The sequence below is a fragment of the Dromiciops gliroides genome, chromosome 1 (assembly GCF_019393635.1).
Source record: "Dromiciops gliroides isolate mDroGli1 chromosome 1, mDroGli1.pri, whole genome shotgun sequence".
Lineage (NCBI taxonomy): Eukaryota > Metazoa > Chordata > Mammalia > Microbiotheria > Microbiotheriidae > Dromiciops > Dromiciops gliroides.
In genome coordinates, this window is record NC_057861.1 from 536,309,632 (window position 1) to 536,331,918 (window position 22,287).

The 22,287-nt window shown below is 42.7% G+C and overlaps 2 protein-coding genes across 3 annotated transcripts in view; one reads left to right on the forward strand and one right to left on the reverse strand.

Moving 5' to 3' along the window:
• GPR146 (G protein-coupled receptor 146) overlaps positions 1–20,495 on the reverse strand; it is a 92,412-nt gene extending 71,917 nt beyond the window's left edge. The window contains exon 1 of the mRNA XM_043964123.1: positions 20,364–20,495. The gene's annotated coding sequence lies outside the window, so the exon portion shown is untranslated. The remainder of the gene's footprint in view (positions 1–20,363) is intronic.
• The window catches only part of C1H7orf50 (chromosome 1 C7orf50 homolog), a 356,496-nt gene that overhangs the window by 231,925 nt on the left and 102,284 nt on the right, over positions 1–22,287 (forward strand). The gene's annotated exons all lie outside the window — the stretch shown is intronic.

The following is a 22,287-nucleotide window of genomic DNA, read 5'->3' on the forward strand; positions in this document are numbered from 1 at the left end:
TTTTTTTTTTTTTTTTTGGTGGGGCAGTGAGGATTAAGTGACTTGCCCAGGGTCACACAGCTAGTAAGTGTCAGGTGTCTGAGGTCGGATTTGAACTCAGGTCCTCCTGAATCCAGGGCTGGTGTTTTATCCACTGCGCCACCTAGCTGCCCCCTAGATAATCTTTTCTTAAGAACTCTGATAAGCACAATCACCAATTAGAATTCTAAGAAGCTGCTGCTGCTGCTGCTGCTGATACTAGAGAAGTGATGGACCCAAGATAAAGGAAACATGTTTTTGGACATGGCTAATGTGGAAATTTTGCTTGACTATGCATGTTACAAGGATTTTGTTTTTCTTCATCTTTTCCACTGGAGGGAGGAGTGATGTGAGAGAAAAATTTTTTTAAAGATTTATCTTTTGCCCTTTTACCTCCTTTTTCTCTAGCACATATTTTTCTGTTTGTAGATGAGCTCCCTCTCTCCTGCTCTGTTATCACACCTTCAATTTCAACACTAAATAGGTGGTTCCCTTCTTTTTTATTGACATCTTCTCTCACACCCTCTTACTCTCTTGGTATCCCTGATGTCACAATCCTTCTTGTGCCCACTAACAACTGAAATGAAAAGAGAAAATGGAAGAGAGCAGCTTAATACACTCCCAGCAGTGACAAGTGATAGCAGAGAATCAGGAGACCACAAAAACAAAGGAGGCAGCACATGATTCTGGAAATGGCTCATGGCGGCGGAGGGGGGAAAGGGGGGGGAGGTCACAACACTTCTCATATCCATAGCACCACTGCCTTGACACAAAGACATATTAACTGCCTGAGACATTTTTTCCTTTCTTCAATCAACAAGCATTTATTAGGTAGTTTCTATGTGTGATTTGCTTTTTGATCTGGAGGGAATAAAAAGATAAGTAAGTTGTCCCCTTGAGGAAATTATTATAGTCTATGGCAAGGATATCAAACTCAAATAGAAATCAGGCCACTAAAACTGTACTTAAGGATCCCTAAGAACTGCATATTGACTTAGAAAGCTATATAGCATTATATCTATGTTCTATTGTATTTTTATTTATTTTGTTAAATATTTCCCATTTACATCTTTTGGGGGGGGAGGTGGCAATGGAGGGGGAGGTCACACAGCTAGTAATTGTCTGAGGTCAGATTTGAACTCGGATCCTCCTGACTCCAGGCTGGAGTCCCTCCCAATTACTTTTTTTTTTTTTTGGTGAGACAATTGGGGTTGAGTGACTTGCCCAGGGTCACACAGCTAGTGTCAAGTGTCTGAGGCCAGATTTGAACTGAGGTCATCCTGACTCTGGGACCGGTGCTCTATCCACTGCACCACCTAGTTGCTCCTCAATTATATCTTAATTTGATTCCCACACTTGGAAGTCTTGCCCTGGTGGAGTGTTTGACTCTTCTGGTCTAGAGGCATTCATATATCTTCTTCATCGGAAAAATTGGGTTGGGGAAATGATAAGGACTGGGGTTGTTGTGAAAAAGTGAACTTTATAAATTGTAAAGCACTACATAAATAGGTATTGTTATTTTAGGTTCAAACCTGTGATTTCATCAGTGTAGTGAGCCCTGGTGAGGAAACTGTTAATCAAGGTAGCAGCTATTCTGCAATTTTTAGTCTTTAAAGAGTTGCCTGAGGCACTGAGAAATCAGAGGTCTTATCTAGTATGTGCCAAAGGCTTCCTGTCCTCTGACACTGGCTCTTTATCCACTATGCCTCACTACTTCTTGTTATGATTATTCTGTACCTCAGTTTCTGAAAGTGACAGAATCACAGAGCAATAAATGGTGATCAACATGATGACCTTTATTCATTAAGAAAAGATTCCATTATGTTCAGCTTGCTCCATTTACTAAGTAAAGGAAGTATGGAATACCAATTCCTGCATGAAAGAAGGGTTAGGCCATTTTGACTCTGCAGTTCATTAGAGATGGTTTCTTTGGTACAGAGTGCCTTCCTGCCCCCCCAACATGGAAGCTCCCTTATGAAGGCTAGTTGGCAAGTTCTCTTAGAGGGTGGCCTGAAGCAACCTGCCATGTGACTTGATCACATACCCAAGATAGGTCAAAAGTGGGAAGTGAATCTGAGTCTAATTGGCTTCAAGGGCATTACTAGTCATTACATCACGTTGCCTCTCATTTATCTACATCCTTTTTACACCTGTTCTATACATGTTCATCAAAATTTAAGGATATTTCTTAGTTTTTAGTATTCCAGGAGTGGAAATAGAAGAGATATCACTTTACCTTTGTGATTCTTGGATCCTCTCATGTCTCCCTCTCTCAGAGGTGGAAGATTCCTGTCCATTTTCAGGTTTCAGGTTTCAGATTCCTGTTCATTTCTTTGTTTTTAAAGTTTTTCTTCTATAGGCCCCTCTCCCTTCTATTATTTTAGTTACCCCTTTCTGGATTTTTTCTGTACAGGTTTTTGTTTTGTTTTGGTTTTTTTCCCTCCTTGAGTTATGGTGGCCAGAAATCTAACCACATGAGCTTAGGAAAATTACTTACCCTTCCTTGGCCTCAAGTTTTCTCATCTATATAATGGGATTGATGCTGAAAGCCTTGAGAAACTCTGATCAATGCAATGATCAACCCTGATTCCAGAACAGTGATTCTACCTCCTAATGGAGAGGTGAAGGACTAAATGTGTAACATAAGGCACATTTTTTGACATAGCCAATATGGGAATTATTTTTACTTAACTATGAAAGGAAAAAAAAACAGGGGAAAATGGAATTGATGATATTTGTACCACCCACTTCAAGGTTACTGTGAGAAAAGTCCTCTTATAAACTTTAAAATGCTACATAAATGTGAATTCTTACTGCTTTTTTTTAAATTAAGAGATTGGGCTGGGTGATCTCTAATGTCTTTTCCAGCACTAAAAAAATCTTATGAACTATGATCTATTCCATTTGCAGACACAAAATTGGGAAGTGGGTTATCTGTGATTTGAATCATGTGGTGCTGATTCTCCTTACTCCCTCTTCAAGTCTGTCATGTCCCTATTATCAATGATCAGCAAGAGATAGTTAGACTGCTTTCTCATCATATCTGTCCCTTATAGGATGAGCCTGCCTTCTTTGGGAAACAGAGGTTCAACATTTTTCACTTGTTGACTTAGCAACTGTCTGAATTGCATCAATGTACAAATTTCCTGAGATAATTTTTGCTTTTAATCAGTCTCTCAAAACTAAATGGAAGTGAAGGGAAAACATTTCATTAGATGTGTTCTTTGTATAGTAATAAGTAACCAACTGAAAAATCCCTCAAATGTTAGCTTAACTATTCAAATATTGGATTAGCTTTGGAAGAAGAAAAAAGTTAATATAACATTTTTTAAATGTTGGAATTTAAACCTGAACATTCTGCATTATTAATCTTGAATTAATTCTTGAAAGCACTTTCTACTTTTGGTTATTAAAGCCTCATTATGAAAAATATTCCCTTTGTACTATTATTTTTCATTAAAAATATTAATTGTTCTATGTACTGATATTCCAAATTCTATATATTTGCCCCACCTCAAATTACCATCTCCAGTTTTAATAATCCACATAATGAAAGCCTAATTAAATTTCAGCCTTAAATAGGTAGCTCAGTACTCTGAAGGAATAGTATATATGAGAAATCTCTACAATTAATAATGTGGTTATTAAGGTGCTGAATTCATAAATTGAACTCTCATGCAAATGCCTGCAATAAGACATTTCAGTGTATTTTTTTTTAAAAGGCAGAGTCCAAGCAGAGGCGAACGTATCTTGAAAGGGGGCGGGGGAGGGGGAGGTTTTTTTTAGTTCTGGCTTAGCTGTGTTTAGTGATGGAAAGTCTTTACTCTTCATCAGTGCATAAGTTAAAAGTTGCTGCTTTCAGATACAGTTAATGGGATGAGTTGTAGTGTGACATCGCTGAGGACAGAGTGTGCTGAACATAGGTGTCAGGGAATCAAAGGGCACGACACCCACCCAGTTTCCACTGATGCTTTGTCTTCTTCCCTATAGCTCCATGATCACCTAAGGTGTTCTTCATTTGGGCTGAGAGGTGCTCATCAAGGCCTGAGTTCAACCATGATGAGAAATCTCTGGCAGCAAGGGCATAGCGCTAAGTATATAGCTATAGGTCCTCAATAAATGTTTGGTTATTAGGGGTGATGCTGTGATAAGACAAGGATCAGGACTCCATTGGTATATGGAGCTAAAAGTCCTTCTATTGATGTCCCTCTTACCTTGTTATTAGTCCTGAGAGAATTTCTAGAAAAGTACTAAGGGAATTGAGAGGTTAAATGGCTTACCTAGTTTGGATTCCATAGCCAGTATATATCAGAGGCAGGCCTTGAACCTGAGTCTTTCTGGTTCTGAGGCCAGCTCTCTCTCTTCTAGCCAGGCAGCCTCTCCTCTCTAATATGAGACAGCAGCTGTAATTTTATTTTGGGCCTATTACAGTTATTTCTATCATCTTTTAGACTGTCACCTCCTTGAGGCCAGGAACCATTCTTTGCTTCTCCCACAGTGCCTAGAACAATGCTGTACAAGTAGAAGGCTTTGTTGAATTTCATACAAAGTCATTATATGTTGAATATGTGAATGATTTGCTGATTTGAGAAGACCAAGAATGTACTTTACAAGGAAAGAAGGATAGTTGTTTGTTTGTTTGTTTGTTTGAAGTAGTGGGGGGAAGCCAGTGAATGAGTTTATTTTAGGACAGTCCTGCTTTTTCCGCATGAACTTCCTTTTCTTGAGTTTTAGAACTTAGAGGAAGATTGTTTTCAGAAAACCATAGTTTACTTTGATGTGCTCTGCTTTCTCCCCAGGAAAGACCGATTTCCTTTGATCTCATTGCTGTGATCAATTATTGTGTTTAGACGCCTGAAGTTCCAGCATTTAGTTGCATGGATACTTGTTTCAGAGTGCCAAGCGGGAATGTGGGGGGCTTTCCTTTAGTAGAAAGGATGATCATGTCAGACTGTTGTACCCTCTTTCCTTTATCTGCTACATGTTGGAGAAAGGACAGAAAGACATTCTAGTGACTGACCAATAGGAAGACACCACGCAGACTTATGATGTGGGACAGGAAGAATGCTGTCCACCCTGAGGAAATGGCCAGTCCCGGAGTCCCTTTTTTCCTGGCTAGTGTTGCAGTTGGTTCTGTGACTGGCCCCACCTCCCTGTGTGGGCAGGAAGTCCAAGTTTGTGCTGAATTGTTAAACACCATGATTCAGGAAATGGTGATACTGACTGCCAAAGTAGATCACCCAGAGGAAGTAAAAGCTTGGAATAATCAAATGGAAAAACCCACTTAAGATCCAGCAGACCTGATCTTTGAGTACCTTACATAGGATCTCTTTTCTTTCTTTTTTTTTCTTCTTTTTTTTCCTTTTTTTTTTGTGGAGCAATGGGGGTTAAGTGACTTGCCCAGGGTCACAGCTAGCAAGTGTCATGTGTCTGAGGTCAGATTTGAACTCAGGTCCTCCTGAATCCAAGGCCAGTGCTTTATCCACTGCGCCACCTGGCTGCCCTCTTACATAGGATTTCAGAGAAACTTTTCTTAATGATGGTCATCCCTTTATTCTCCACAGAGGAAAACAAAAGCCAGAAGATCCCTTCCATCAGTAGTCATCCTCATTATGTACCTCGCATTGCCTCTCCTAACTAGGTAGGGCAACAGTCAAGTCACAGATCTTGGTTAACCAGGCAGGAGCAACATCTATGCCTCCAGCATTTACAGAGGAATAGTAAATGAAAATCAAATCCATGAGAATAAATCTAAAGCTTCAGTGTTATCAGTGTTCTTTTTTTAAACTATGGTATATATGTCCTCATTCAACTGGGGAATTTCATTTGTCAAAATGAGGTGTGAGGAGGTTGTGTGGTATGATGACTGAGAGTCAGGAGCCCTGGGTTCTGGTCCCAAACCTGCCACTAACTACCTGTCTGACTTTAGGTTGTCATTTATTTACCTTCCTTGGTTTTCTCCATCTGTAAAACGAGGGTCATGGGTGCTGGATAAGAGATAATCTTTATGGTTCCTGATGTCTAAGAATCCAACTTTTATATACTCTTTAGCAGTTCTCTGAATGTGTAGACAAAATCTTCATGTAAGTCCCATAAATAACAGAGTCCTACAGACTTTTTGTTGTTTCTGGGCTTGGGGAGGGGAGGAGATTAGTGGTAACATTTTTATTGAGCCTGTTTAAAAACACATCCCATTTTTCTTTTTTAAAACGTATCACCGCCAAACCTCCTTTAGACAAAAGACCACTGGACAGCGTATGTATCTATACCATGTATATAGACTGGTTTTTTACCTTCAGTTATGAGGTGTGGGGTTTGGCTTGGGTTGAGGGGTTTGGGTTTTTATAAGCTATTTTCCAAAACTCACCTCTCCCCACTGGATAAGGAAACTGTTTCTGTGAAATCTATTTTGATACCATGGCTTTATTAGCTGGACGGCTTCAAGTGCTTTGGTATTGCAGAAGCTCTAGGAGTCTGGAGCCTTCTTAGTGCAAAGGAATTGGATCTTTCTGACATTCCTTCTAGAGGTATCCATGCCACCTCAGTGGCCCTGGAGTGTCGTTTGACATCTGCCCTCTGTCTGAACTCACTCTTTGGCTTGATACTTGACACTCACCTTGTATGCTCACTATGTTGTTTTTTTTTTAAATCAAAACATAACAAAATCTGTATTGGAGATGATGACTCAGGTTTGGGGTTGGGACCAGAACTGGTCAGTTTTTTGGTTAAGAAACCTCAGGAACTGTCTGTTGGCTAGTCTCGACTTTTTCTTCCTTTCACGTTCCTAAGGCAGCTGATGGCCTTCTCTGGGCCAGTAGTTACTGGGTTTCTATGCAGTTATTGTTGAGTGATTTAAGAGTCCAGCCCAGCTCATGAGTTTGGATTTCCCTTGCAAAACTATTTGGAGCCATAAACCTGTCAGTTCCAGGCCCATTTTCTATTTTTTAGGTAGCAAGACTCACATGCCCAGAGTTTTGTGTTGTCCTCTGAGAAGCAGCCTCAGAGTCTCGTGTTTTCTCCCTCTAGCCACCACTCCCTTTGGTTCCTGATAAGCTATTAATCTCTTTCCTCCCTTTCCAGACTTTCTGCCATATTCAGTGGGTAACCAGCATAGCAACAGACAGTTTGGGTTGGGAGGGGGAGGTGTTAGGGGCACAGAGGCAAGGCTTGGGAGATAGGAGGGAAGAGGGAAACTCATCCTAAGACAGCAGAGTTTGTTCAGACTTCCTGCATGTGCAGGTAGGGTCAAGCCGAGGACTTCCCACAGACAATACCTGCTGGTCCCATGACCCTGACCAGCGTCCAGTCTTATAATTTTCCGTTCATTGCCACAACACACGTCCACAGCCCCCTTCCCAGCACAGCATTATCAGCACCTGCTGCCAGAAATGGTGTGAAATGTGAAGGATCTTTAATTTAACGAGGGGTACGGGCTTCCGGATATGATGTAAAAACTGCAGAAAGAGTCATTAGATCCAGTACAAACAGCAGAGGCTTTTAAAAAGTAATCAGTTCTGGGTTGCCCTGGGCAAGTCACTTAGCCCCAATTGCCTCACTTAAAAAAAAAAAAAGTAACCAGTTCTAACAGCTGCATCCAAGAGGAAGTGGACGGCAGAAAAGAAACTGGACCATCTGACTTGTGCCTCCCTCCGTCATGCTGGCTCCATGTGGAATTCTTTACCAGAACACATGAGGAGGCCAAAGTTCTCCCTCCACTGTTTCCACAGCCAGTTCAGGTCTTTCAAAACATCATGACTATTTCCTTCATGATTTTTTTGTCATTAGAGGGTATAAAATGCTACCCTAAGAGATGCTACCTTCTTCTGGATTAAGAGACTATCATCTTTTTTTTTTTTCCTTAAACGGGGCAATGAGGGTTAAGTGACTTGTCCAGGGTCACATAGTAGTAAGTGTCAAGTGTCTGAGGTCATATTTGCACTCAGGTCCTCCTGAATCCAGGGCTGGTGCTTTATCCACTGCACCACCTAGCTGCCCCTGAGAGACTTTTACCCTTTTACAATGGCTCCGGGTTGCTCTATCAGGCAGGTAATACCGACTTGTTAAGTACTATGCCCCTGCTAGGCTGGTGAACCAGAGACAAAAATGAAGCTGCCCTTGAGCAGCTCACATTATCTCAGAAGAGACATTGAGTATATGCATAAGGTATCTAAGCCTATACAAACTAAACTCATACATACAATATAATATAGGAGAGGAGGAATAGATGGATGTAGGGTCTGAGAATTTTCTCTAACTCTTCCATATCATAGAGTAATTTAATCAGGCTCATTAACTGTGACCTAGGAAGTGACAGGAGATCATGTGTGTGTGTGTGTGTGTGTGTGTGTGTCTATGTGTCTGTGAACACAAGGAATTTTGAGTGCAGAACAGCATGGCAGAAGAAAGCCTGGGGGACCACATATAGCACAGAAAGGAAGGGCACTATAGACTAACTGTCCCTGCTTGATGATTTGGGGAACTATCCTGGCCTTTAGCCATCAAAAGGGAGTCCTCATGTTCTTTCACTAGAGACAAAAGCAGAATCCAGCTTTAGGAAATGTAAGATTCATCACCTGAGCCCAGAAGAGAAGAGAAAAACATTATGACAGTTGACCAGATGATAGATCAGTGATCAAGTCTTTAGTGTTATAGAGGGTGGTACACTGGATAAGAGCACTGGCCCTGGAGTCAGGAGGACCTGAGTTCAAATCCAGCCTCACACTTATTAGCTGGATGACCCTGGGCAATTCACATAACCCCAATTGCCTCAAACATCCGGGGCCATCTCTAGTTGTCCTGATATATATATCTTGCCACTGGACCCAGGTGGCTCTTAAGTGACTTGCCCAGGGTCACACAGCTAGTAAGTGTCAAGTGTCTGAGGCCGGATTTGAACTCAGATCGTCCTGACGCTAGGGCTGGTGCTCTATCCACTGTGCTACCTAGCTGCCCCTGGACCCACGTGGTTCTGAAGGAGAGAGTGAACCTAGTGACTCTGCACAGAACCTCCCTCACTTAAATCCAATTCACTGTAAGTCATGACATTATCTCCCAATGCCATGGTCCTCTTCGAAAATGAAGGACAAACAACAATAACAGTTATAGGGAATTGAGATCAGTTCCTGTCTAACATGAGCTTCCATATTTGAACAACCATCCTTCCAGTTGCCTAAATTTGCGGTCTTAGAGTCAGTCATCCTCTATTCTGTCTCTCACACTTATACTCCACTCCACCCTACCCCACCCTTCTTATCCAGTCAGTCATCAGATCTTAACCATTTCACCTCCACAGCATCTCTTGCATCCATCCCCTTCCTCCAGGCACTGGTCCCCCACCCCACCCTAGCTCAGGTCCTCATCTTTTTTCATCTAGACTACTGCAGTTGTGCCCTGATTGGGTTCCATATCTCTAAGTCCCTCCCATCTCCAGCCAAATTGATCTCCCTAACATAGAGTGACCCTGCCACTCCCTTGATCAAAAAGCTTCAGTGGCTCCCTCTACTTGCCTCTAAGTTAAACTACAAACTCTTCAGTTTGGCGTTTAAGGCCCTTCACAATCAGGCTCCAACTTATGATTATCCTCCTTCATGTTCCAGCTCAAATGGACTACTTACTGTTCTCTAGACATCTTTCTCTTTCTCTTCTGTGCCTTTGTGGGAGCTGTTTTCCATTTCCTGCAATGTTTGCCCCTCGTTGTCTTCTTAGAATCTCTAACTTCAAAGCTCTGCTGAAGGGCCACCTCCTTACGGGAGTCCACCATTTCTTAGTGTTCTCCCCTACCTTCCAAATTACTTTGTAATTACATTGTATCGACTTCTCCACTTACATGCTGTTCCCTCCACTAGAATATAAATTTCTTGAGGTCAGAGATTGTTTTCATTTTTGTCTTTGCATTCCCAGCATGTTCCTTGCATACACTAAGTGTTTAATAAGTACTTATTGAATTATGATGAAGTCTGCATAAACCTGGAAGATCACACATTAATAGGAAGAGGTGATGATTTTTCAGCCATGGAGGGTCACAGGAGCCAAATATCTTAGTGTAAAGAAATCCTGGGACAGTTAGAGGAAAAAGCAGGTGTTTATTGTTCTGTTTGGTATGTAACTTGCTCTCTTTTACAAATCTCATTATGGTATAGCTGGAGTCTTAAATCCTGGGTTCATATCCTGTCTATTCTGTTTATTAGCTGTGGAACCTCAGACAAATCCCTAAAGCTCAGTTTTCATATCCAAAAAATAGGAATAATAAAGAAAGTGCTTTGTGAACCCTAAAGTTCTCTTTGATTGAGTTACTCAACTCTGATGTTGTTTCTGTTTCTCTGCTAACTAGAATTATCTTCAGCCTGGAAAGGACAGAATAAAGATAGTTAGTAAGTAGGGAGTTTTTACCCAAGATAAACAAGGATATAGTAAGAGACAGTTTAGCTACCTTCATGAATTTAAGTCACCGGGACCAAATGAGATACATTCCAGACCCTGAAAGAACTGTCTGCTATGATTGCTTATCGACTGTTTTTGAAAGATTGTGTGAAATTGGGAAAGTGCAGAAACAGAGGTATTTTGAATGGGAGGGAGGGAGGGAAGGAGGGAGAAAGAGAGAGGGAGAGAGAGAGAGAGAGAGAGAGAGAGAGAGAGAGAGAGAGAGAGAGAGAGAGAGAGAGAGAGAGAGAGAAGAAATAGAAAGAAAGAAAGACCATGTAATCTGTAAACTAGGTTAGTGAGCTTGACTTCAATTCATGACAAATGTATTATGAAATCATTAAGCTAATGTATTATTGTATTATTAAATTAGTGAACATCTAAAAAAGGAAGCAGTGATCACAAGAATCCAAACAACATGATTTCACCAACATCTCATGACGGACTAACCTTATTTCCTTTTTAAAAAACAAGATTACTAGACTAGAGATCAGGAAAATGCTGTAGCTATTGATTACCTGGATTTAAACGGAGCATTATAACAAAGTCTTATTTTTCTTGTGGAAAAGGTAGATATGGACTAGAACAGGAGCTCTTAAACTTTTTCTATCCACAACCCCTTTTTGCCTGAGAAATTTTTATGCAACCCCGGGTATAGATGTATATAAAATAGGTATACATAACCTTTTACTGTTGCCAAATTTTTCTCAATCCCCCACATTCAGTTACAGGATGGGATCGTGACCCACAGTTTAAGAAGCTTTGGACTAGAAGATAGTACATTTAGGTGGTTTTAGAAATGGCCAGATGACTGAGCCCAAACAATAGTCATTAATGGTTCGGTGGGTTTCAAAAATTAGCTTCCCAAGTACAAGATGGGGGGATGTGGCTAGACACGCACATCATCTGAAAAAGATCTGGAAATTGTAGTGGACTGAAAATTCCAAGAATCAAGAGAGTGATGTGGCAGGCAAAAAAGCTAATATAATCTTTTTGTTTTGTTTTGCTGGGCAATTGGAGTTAAGTGACTTGCCCAGGGTCACACAGCTAGTAAGTGTTAAGTGTCTGAGGCCAGATTTGAACTCAGGTTCTCCTGATTCCAGGGCCAGTGCTCTATCCAAGCTAATATAAACTTAGTCTGTGTTAAAAGAGACATAACCAGCAGGAATTAGACAGTGATAGTCTCTTTGTACTCTTCCTTTGAAATCAGAGCACATTCAAAATGTTACGTTCAGTTCTGGGTGCCACCATTTAGGAAAGACATTGATGCCCTCCCTGGCTTCCTTTCCATCCCAACTAAAATCCTACCTTCTCCAGGAAGTTTTCCCCAAGCCTTGTTAATTTCAGTGCTTTCCCTCTTTTAATTAATTCCTATTTATCTTGCAATATATTTGTTTGCATTTATAAGCTCCTAGAGGGCAGGGACTGTCTTTTGCTTCTTTTTGTATCCCCAGCACTCAGCACAGTGCTTGACACATATTAGGCTCTTAATAAATGTTGACTGATTGATAGGTTGTAGGAAGTTGCAAGGAAGGAAATTTAGGCTTGATGTTAAAAAGAAAAAAAGCTTCCTTGCAGTTAAAGCTACTTAAAAAAACATAGTGGGGGCAGCTAGATGGCGCAGTAGATAAAGCACCGGCCCTGGATTCAGGAGGACCTGAGTTCAAATCCAGCCTCAGACACTTGACACTTATTAGCTGTGTGACCCTGGGCAGGTCACTTAACCCCCATTGCCCCGCAAAAAACAAAACAAAACAAAACAAAAACCATAGTTAACTGACTCAGGAGGTGGTAGGTTCCCCATCATGGGAAAAGGATGGATGAGCACTTTTCAGATATATCCTAGTGGCAATTCCAATATGGGTATGGATAAGACTAATTAACTGCTTGGGTCCCTCTGAAGCTCTAACATTCTATGATTTTGTGAAGACACAGTTACTGCCCTCCAGGAGTCTAAAATCTACTTGGCTAAAAACACACCCACAAATAACTATAATACAAAATGCAGCAGGATAAGAAACCGAAGGGAAAAGAATCGTGGAGATCATCTAATCCAATGGTTCCCAACCTTTAGGCTCCAGAGTTCCATAGTCCTTTCCATTAGTGCCTGCTGGACTGATCTCTACCTGTATGTCCCATAGGTATCTCAAACTTAATAAATATGTCGAGTTGGACATTTATTCATCAGTCAATTTATTAAGCATCTACTGTGCACCAGACATTTCGGGGCACAAAAACAGAAATGAACAGTCCCTTCCCTGACTTCAGCGAACTTATAGAAGAAATAGTATATAAATATACAAGGTGTCCCTGTTATTTTTTTCAACTTACAAAATTTGTTCACTGCAAAACATTAAACATGCCTGGCTTTTCCACAAATAAATTCATGATGGGTTATAAATCAGATCACCCCAGAGTTCCAAAGCTGTCTGGTACTGTGATCCCTTAATGAGGGCACAGTAGGTATTGTTGGCTGCTCGGTATTATCCACCTGGAACAGGGACTGCCTGTGTCACCACAAAGTAGGTTTCTAAGTTTTTCTAGTCCTCCTGGCTCAGAGGGGCCAGAGCAGGACTTCACCTCTTGTTGGAAAAGGGCATTTCAGGCAAAGAGGGCAGGAGGCTTTTTTTTTTTCTTTCCTTGAGACTTTTCGTTTTGAGTGGAGCTCTTTATCTTTCTGCCTGGGATCCTTCTGAAAAACAATGGGCTCCATTCTCTGCATTCCCATTTAGTCTCCTTCTCTGTACACACAGAGGCCCTGTTCACTTCAGATGGAGCTCAGCACTGAGAGCAGGAGGCACACGTCTAGGGAGGGGGACCCAGCTTCATAAAAGTAACCTGTGGGGAGACCGAGGCACTTTGACCTCAACAACCACAGGCAGAATTACTGACCCAAGCCGGGTTCCGTGTGTGCTGTGCCAAATACCAAGATTATTTATGAAAGATCCTATCTAAAATGCCAGTCTTGACATTGTGACCAACTTTCCCCTTGAAAATGTATCCAGGGGGCAGCTAGATGGCACAGTGGATAGAGCACCAGCCCTGGATTCAGGAGGATCTGAATTCAAATCCGGCCTCAGACACTTAACAATTACTAGCTGTGTGACCCTATGCAAGTCACTTAACCCCAATTGCCTCTCTCTCTCTCTCACACACACACACACACACAAAGAAAGAAAGAAAAAAGAAAAAGAAAATGTATCCAGAACAATCCCTTTACTACAAAGAAGAGAATAAAAGACCAGCTAATCCATTCAGGTCCATTGGATAAGCAGGCGATCATGGATCAAGAACTGGAAAGAGCCTCAGAGACAACGAAATCAAGCCTCCTTTGGCCCAGGGTGGTGAGTGACTTTGCCAGGGTCACAGAGAGACCAACCTTTTGAACTCAGGTCTTCTGTCTCCAGAACCAGTGCTCTTTTCACCGCCCCAGGCTACCAGTGTGAAGTCCTGCAGGATGCTGACAATTCGGATACTTAAGCTCTAGTGGAGAAGACCCACCCAGAACCAGGTTCACTGGAGAAATCGTGAGGCAAAAGCAGGAATGGTACTACTGAACTTCAGAACTAGGGGGCGGGCAGAGTGTTGGTTTGCTTGCTTTCCTCAGGTGCTGCTTTGTTTAGGTGACCAACACAGACCCTGTCTGCCATATAGAATGGAATGACAAACAGGAAAACAGAAGCGGGTCAGGCCCCCGTGGGCTTTCTAGGTAATTGAAGGACATTTTCCATAACTTTGCATGCACAGTGATTTACACAAAATAGCCACTATTCTACAAAGCTCCAAACCTATCGCAGCTACACAGAACTCATTTCTGAACCCAGACTTCCCCATGACACCTAAAAAAAGTACTTGCCCTTATTTAGAGAGGGGAAGATATATGTCCTAAGGCCCTGATTTATGGCCTCTACAGGAAAAGCCGACACACCTGTGGGATGCTTTTAGCGACAAAACATTGATGAAAGTCTCTGTTTAAAAAAAAAAAAAGGTAACAAGGAACTTTGACAGGTTTAGAATCAATATGGAAAGCTTACAGGTGGAGTAGGGAGAGGGGGAAAAGCTGAGGGATGATGAAATGACTTTTTAGTCCTGACTTTGAAAGCTCCTCTGGTGTGGTCTGCTACTACTCCAATAAGTATCTAGGTAATTTCTGCTTGGCAGCTGTCAGTTTCTCATTTTAGGTCTACAAATGGAATTAGTCTGTAGTTGTTTTTTGGGGTTTTTTTGCCTTCCCCTGCCCAGGACCAGGAGGGGACACACCTGCTGCTAAAGGAATCCTGGTTCCATACTGCATGTCAATCCCAGAGAGATATTGACCCATTTGGGTCAACCCCATTACCCTTCCTTTTGAAAGACATTTAAGAAAGAACAGGGGGACAGCTAGGGAGCGCAGTGGATAGAGCACCAACCCTAGATTCAGGAAGACCTGAGTTCAAATCTGGTTTCAGACACTTGACACTTACTAGCTGTGTGACCCTGGGCAAGTCACTTAACCCTCATTGCCCAGCCAAAAAAAAAGAATAGTGACACTTCACTTTCTTACACGCACAGCTTTTGTATCCCTTCCCCAGTTATTCTTGCATTGGGTTCTCAAAAACAGTCCTGGGAGTTAGACAAGGCTGAGCTTGCTGCCCCATCACAGCTCAAGATGAGGGAGCAGAAGACTAGAGAATTTAAGGTCACTCGATAATACTGGCACATCTAGGCCCGAGCCTCAACACTCCCAACTTCTCTTCCAGCAAGTATGCGTGCACATGCCTTCAAGCTACACAACACAAGAAGGCTGCAGTGGAGATCGGACAACAATCAGATTTTGAGGAGTGGATCTTTGACACTATTTAGGATGGGAAAATGTAAAACAGTTTCTTAATAGAAGGCAAGGTATACATGGGCATATACAGGTATGCCAGCAGAGTAGCACATAGCATTCCCACAAATGTGACACTGGTCCAAACCTCGTTACAGGGGGAAGTTAGTTTCATTGGAACAGGGTTGTATGATGGAGTTTGGGCCTGATATGTTGAACCTGTTAGTGGGAACTGGAGCACTGTTATGCAGGACAGAGGTGTTTTCAGAAATGTAATTGGGAAATATTTCACAAAATAAATAAAAACACAATCAAACACAGATGGTATCACAATGTGATTTTCTAAGTCAATATGCACTCACCCTCAGGGATGCTTATGGAGTTTGACACCACTATGTAGGGCATTCCAATAAGAAGGAAATCTGTGACGTATGGAAGATGAGTTGATTGCCTTTCCCATTATGAATTACCCAGACTTGGTGGTCAAAGCTATCTGAGCCTATTCATCTTGTGGACTTCTGCCTTTCAGGCAGATGAGGCACAGCAAAGGTATGAGGAGATTCTATACAGAAGAGGGCTGCTTCCTGTTTGTGAGAGTTGGGGGAGGGAGGGATGGAAACTCCAAGCTCAGGTTAGGGCCTGGTTAAAATTGCCAATGGGCACACAGTTTTAAGAGACTATTCCTTTTACTTACCTTCTTTCCTCCCTTTGTGTGCTTGGTGCTTTCAAAATGGCCCTGGATTCCCCATCTACAACATCCCTTCCTTGATCTGGCAGGTTCCCAAGTCAATGACCTATGCTCTCAACCTTTCTCACTTCCTTCCCCTTCCATTAAGAGAGACCTGTCCTGTATCCCATTTCCTCTAGTTCCTACTGTCTGAGAATGTGCTAGTGGTTGTGCATTAATTCATTAAGAGCAGGCTGTCTATATACAATCTGCTTTTCAGAGGGGAAAAAGGGGGCTTGTGAAGTCTGTCCTTTTTTGCTTTTAAACACCAATTTTGTATTTTAACCACTTTAATGACCTAAGATTATAGATTTAAAGATGGAAGAGTTCTTAGAGGCCATCAAACCAAACCTTCTTATTTTACAGATGGTAAAACTGAGGTACATAGAAATTAAGTGGCTTGCCCAGGGTCAAACAGCTAATAAATTTATGAGGAGGGATTTACACCCTGTTCTTCAAGGCTCATGTTCTGTCTACTACTCCTTATTACCTTTGGATTCAGCTGGATAGGCAGCCTGTCAAATTAATCTGTTAGTATGTATTTCTTTGGGCAGCTAGGTGGTGCAGTGGATAGAGCACTAGGCTTGGAATCAGGAAGGCTTATCTTCCTGAGTTCAAATCTGGCCTCAAACACTTGCTAGCTGTGTGACCCTGGGCATGTCACCTCACCCTATTTGTCTCATTTCTTCACCTGCAAAATGAGCTGGAGAAGGAAATGGCAAACCACTCCAGTATCTTTGCTTGTGTGTTTTTTTTTTTTTTTGTATTTTTGTTTGTTTGTTTGCTGAGGCAATTGGGGTTAAGTGACTTGCCCAGGGTCACACAGCTAGTAAGTATCAAGTGTCTGAGGTCGGATTTGAACTCAGGTCCTCCTGAATTCAGGGCCAGTGCTACATCCACTGCACCACCTAGCTGCCCCACTCCAGTATCTTTGCCAAGAAAACCCCAAAGGGGGTCACAAAGAATCAGACATGGAAATGGACACGACTGAAATGAATAAACAACAAAAATGTCATTCTTGAACAAACATGATAGAAAGACAAACTGGGCCTAAAACTGATCAGGAAGAAATTGGATTAGATTAGGTTACAGGTTTCAAAATTGCAAAGTCCTTACAGTGACCCCCAAACTTCCTCTGCAAAAGCCTATCTCACTCATCCTGATGAAACCAAGTAGCATATTAAGCACCCTCAGTGCAAAATCAGTGCTGGACATAGCATAGGCATAAGCCAGTGAATGAAGAGAGAGACTATATTGGGTAAATGGAAAGCAATAGACTTAAGAGACATTGGGATTCATTTCCTGGCTATGCCACTGCTGACTGCTCATTGTTAGATATATTGCTTAACCTCTCTGGACTGTAGTTTCTTCCTTAATAACCCTTTGACATCGATTCCCCACTGTTTGACTCAGCTCCCTCAATTTGTTGCTTTCTCTATGCCATTGGCTGTTCTGTGGGTACTTGTTTTTTTTGTTTGTTTGTTTTTGGTTTTTTGGTTTTTTTGCAGGGCAGTGGGGGTTAAGTGACTTGCCCAGGGTCACACAGCTAGTAAGTGTCAAGTGTCTGAGGCCGGATTTGAACTCAGGAACTCCTGAATCCAGGACTGGTGCTTTATCCACTGCGCCACCTAGCCGCCCCGGTACTTGTTTTTAGAAGACTTTGAGTAGTGATCTAGATCTAACTCTATCCAGCATTTACTCTGCCTTGTTGGTGTTAATACTTTGGGGGCTTTTTTGAGGGAATGATTAACGCAGATCTTTTCCAGAGTTGCAGATCATGTTCAGAGAGCTTGTAACCTGGGATATGACCATCCAGAGGGGCTGTGAGAGAATTCCAGTTCACTCCCTTTGATGTTATTTTCCCAAGGCCTATTTGAGGTGAAGGTTAGAATTTCCCTCAGAGTGCCAAATGCATCACTTTCTCTCCTGTGTCCTCCTCCTCAGCTGGTAACCACAAATGTGAAACCAAGGCCAGGGCCTATGCACCCTAGTGCGGAAGGACTACAAAACTTCTTGAGAATAGGGACTGTCATTTTTTACTTCTCTATTAGGAGGACCCAACACAGTTCCTTGCATGTGGCAGAGACACTTGATGAATATTTCTTGGACATTAAATTCAGAGAGGCAGGACTCCCTAGATCCTGCAGAAGGGAGAAAGGTACACACAGGTGCGTGTATAAGGAGGTTGAAAGAGATGAGAATAAGGTAGAGAAAAAGAATAGCCAAGGGATTTTCCTTTGCCCTAAGCTCTTAAGAAAAACCACAGGGTCAGCCCTTCTTGAAAGGTTATCAGCAATGTCGACATATTTGCTCAGCTGGTCAGGGACCACCTGTCACCTTGTGCCAGGCATCCACCTCTGACACGTCAGTGACCCTCAGCTCATCTAGTCCCAGAGCTAAAATATAAGCTAAACACCATCACCATCTCCAAGGTCCTTAGCCACCTTCATGGGTCTCAACATAAGCACAAGGAACAGTAGTGCCCTATGGGAAGTGACCTATTTTGGCATCCCTCTCTAGGGAGTGGCTCTGAGGAGGAGACAGCCATTTATTATCCATCGTGAGTCTTTCCCACCCTCCCTACAGGCCTCCCACCAAAACCACCCACTCTGGGCCGAGCCAGTCATCTGCTCATGTCACAAGGATGGTGGCCCAAGAACTATTGCTTCACTCTGTTTTACAGAGACTAATCTAAATTTGATGACTAGAGGTGGGAGGAAGGATGAGCAGGGAATGAGCAGCCACCCTCGAAACCACTGAGAAGAAATAGTGTGAGTAGAGTTAATGCCTTTTTTAAGATCCTAAACTCAAAAGAACAGACTAAAAGTGAGAAAATATTCACACATTGGGGAGCTGTTGGGAGTGAAGGGGGTAGAGGAAGGGGGAAGTAAGAGTCTGGGACTGTGGTCTGTGGTGTTTTTAGATCCCATAAGGCCTTTCATAATTTCTCTGGATTTCATGAAAAATCAAATCATAGGAAGCATCCTGGTACAATGGAAAGAGCACTAACCCTGGAGCCAAATGCTTCTGATTCTACCCAAGGGTGACCTTGGGGAAGTCACTTAACATCCCTGTACCTCATTTTCCTTATCAGGAACAGGAAGCTGCTGGACTAGATAACCTCTGAGGTCTCTTTCTGCTCTGTTCTAACCTTTAAAACCGCAAAACCTGAAATATAGCTCACAGTCATTCCTAGTGACCCCTTTTGAAACCAACAGTTTGCCTAAATAACCATCCAAATAGGTCAACCCACATAATGATGGTCCACCCATATAATTCAAAACTCCTCAGCCTCATCTGGTTCTGTGATAATGCATAGGTTACCATATGGAGAATCTGTATGTCAAAAAAATGCATCAAAATGGGTGTGTGCATCTGTGTAGGGGGGAGGTATATCTGGAAATAGTAATGTAGCATTTGTACTGGTTTTCTAGTTTAGGAGTACTAGGATGATTTAAAAGTGCAGCTTCCCCCCTAAGGTATTTCACACAATTCCTCAAGGGAAGCCACATAGAGCTAGTGTTAAAATTCAGACCTTTACATGTATCCTGTGCCCCTGTTGCAAGCACTACAAGGAAAACAATGACATGCCAACAAAGCTCTTGATAATTCCACTCCACATCTGACTGCGGAATGCTGTTAGTGCCTTCTTATTTTCCCACTACATTTCTCTCCAAAGACGTTTCTTACTTTAACTTGACAATTTCCAAGTCCTGAGCAGTATTTAGGGCTTGCAAACACTCTACTTTTTTTTTAAATGACCTTTAAATAACTCCACCGTGGGCTCAGTTTAAGTAGGAGGCGCTTTTAAATTATTTTCATTCATAATTTTTTTTTGTTTTAGATTAGCCATGACGTGCCGCATTTGAGCTTTGCTAATTATATCCGCATTCAGACAGAACTATTTCGCATATGTACCACATTAGAAAATTCACTGTTAGTCTTTTCTCAGCTTCAACATGTGGGATCTGATGTTGCACAATTGAAAGAGCCAACAGGGACTTCAGAGTCCGGACAAACTGCGCTCACTAGTAGCTGGGGTGTTGGGGGGGGGGGTGGAGTTATGTCGTGGCCTGACCCTACCTTGTCATAAATAAATAAATAAATAGAGCTGCCTTAGTCCATCCGAGGGGGAAAAACCCCAAAGCCCGAAATTCTTATCCCAAACCCGTGGGCACTGCAGAGGGGGTGGTAGTGGAGGAGGTTGGTGGGAATTAAATGCCCAAGGATGGGGGGGAAGCGCAACAGCTTTGAATACCCTCCACGTCTATACGCATTCAGCATAAGAAAACTTGGGGCGGGGGTGGCTCTAAATGGAAGGCGAGTTTGGAAAGCCGGCACTGCGCACTTGGGCGCTGACAGGCAGCAATATGAAAAACAGCCCGGACTTACCTAATAATTAACTTGCTATCGGGTCCCTCACTCCCATCCAACATGTGTGTTGAAATGTTGCAGAACGCGTGCGCCGCGCAGGGCTGACCTTAGTATTTCAGCACGCTAGGTCCGGCAGCTCCAGGAATCTCCCAAGGGGCACTGACATGCTATCCAGTATGTACATTCTTGGCTGAACGAGCTCCCATGTTGTGTTCCGTCTCCCTCCTTCTTCTCCTTCTCTTCTTCCTCCTCCTCCTCTTAGCATTCTCCTGATAGAAAATGCATTCGTGCTTGGCCCCAGAAAGAGGGCAGAGATGCACTTGTCTGGTGGGCGCTTTCCCTGCACCGGATTCCAGTTTCCGAGACCACCCCTTCCTCCCCTCTCCCTGCCGCAACCCGCGCCGCCGCCGGCTCTTCGGGAAGCGAGCCCCGGGTCGGGAGGCTCGGGAAGGAGAAGCCCAACGTTCTCTCTGCTTCGTTGCTCACAGGATCTCGCCGCCTGCCTGCAGAGCGCAAAGTTGTTCTGGCTAGTGGATCGTCAAAGTTTAACTTTGAGGGGAGGGAGAAAGTGGAAAGCACATTCAGCGCCTGTTGTCGAGATCTCCTCTCTCCCCCAGTGGGCCCCGAGCCTAGTGTTTTTATTGATTCCAATCACTGGGGGCTAGCTCGCTCTCAGAAGAAACACTGTGTAATGTGTTCTTTCCTGGCTTTCATTAAAGAAACTCAATGCACTCTGGTCGTGCTGCTGAGCTTGCCTGGCAACCTGCCGACTCTCTGTGGTCCTTCTTTCCCTTGAAGAGCCCCAGCTCCTTGCTTGCTCTCTCCACCCCCCCCCCCTTTTTTCTTTCCTTTGCTCCAGGAAGGATTTCAAAACATCTTACTCCTGCCTTACCTCTCTCTCTCTCTCTCTCTCTCTCTCTCTCTCTCTCTCTCTCTCTCTCTCTCTCTCTCTCTCTCTCTCTCTCTCCTAAATAAGTACTGTTATAAACAAGGAACATTCACTCAGTGGGCTTTTTTCCCCCCTTAATGAGATCTTTAGGAAGTTTGTGGAAATTAGGATCTTCCCCCCGCTTCCCCGTACTTTCTGAAGTATTCAGCAATAACATTTTATTCTTTTAATGTCCTCTGTCCTGAGACCTGATCCAGTCCCACCTCCCTACCCCCCTCCAATGATGTCTGTGCTTTGCACATAGTAAGCACCGTGTAAATGTTTGCTTGGATTGAATTGTGGCTGAATGGAAACTGGCTTTTCATTTCCAGAACCCTAAAAAAAGGAATTAGATTAGTTACAAATACAACTCCCCTCCAGAAATGCTAAGGATTGTTACGTGTGTGCTGTGGCCGTAAAAGCAGACATTACATACACACGTCAAAAGCCTTGCCTTAATCCGAAGGCTGATTGTTTAATGACACGAGCCAATGTAGAGCCCTAGATACCAGGGAAGTGTAAATATCAGTAGATTCTCCTTTCCCTGCTCCCCCCACAGCAAAATATAAGCCAAGTAACCAAGCCCCATTATAATAGGGTGCTCTTATTTTATCCACATGTTTGTATTCATGGTAAAAATCACTAAAGAAAGAATTAGGAAGACATTAAGGAGTGAAATACCACTCAAGTGTCTGAGATACCAGTAGTTACATTAGGTTCCCTTTGAAAGCAGTTATTCACTGGAGGGAGGAAGAATATTCTCTAAAACAGTTCTCATGTTTCTATTCTTTGATATGTACTAGAGTTACAAACTCATTCCCTAGTCTTCCTCATGACCACTTATTAGGAAATAGTGTTGGTTCCTCCCTCCCCCCCCCCTTTAAAAATATAATTTCTCTCATCTGGCATAATTAGTAAAAGTTCTTAACATTATTATGGGCCTGATGGAGAAAAATCATGAAGACCTGCCATCTAGAGATGTTAGACACAAGAGCATCCAAGTTTAAATTCAGG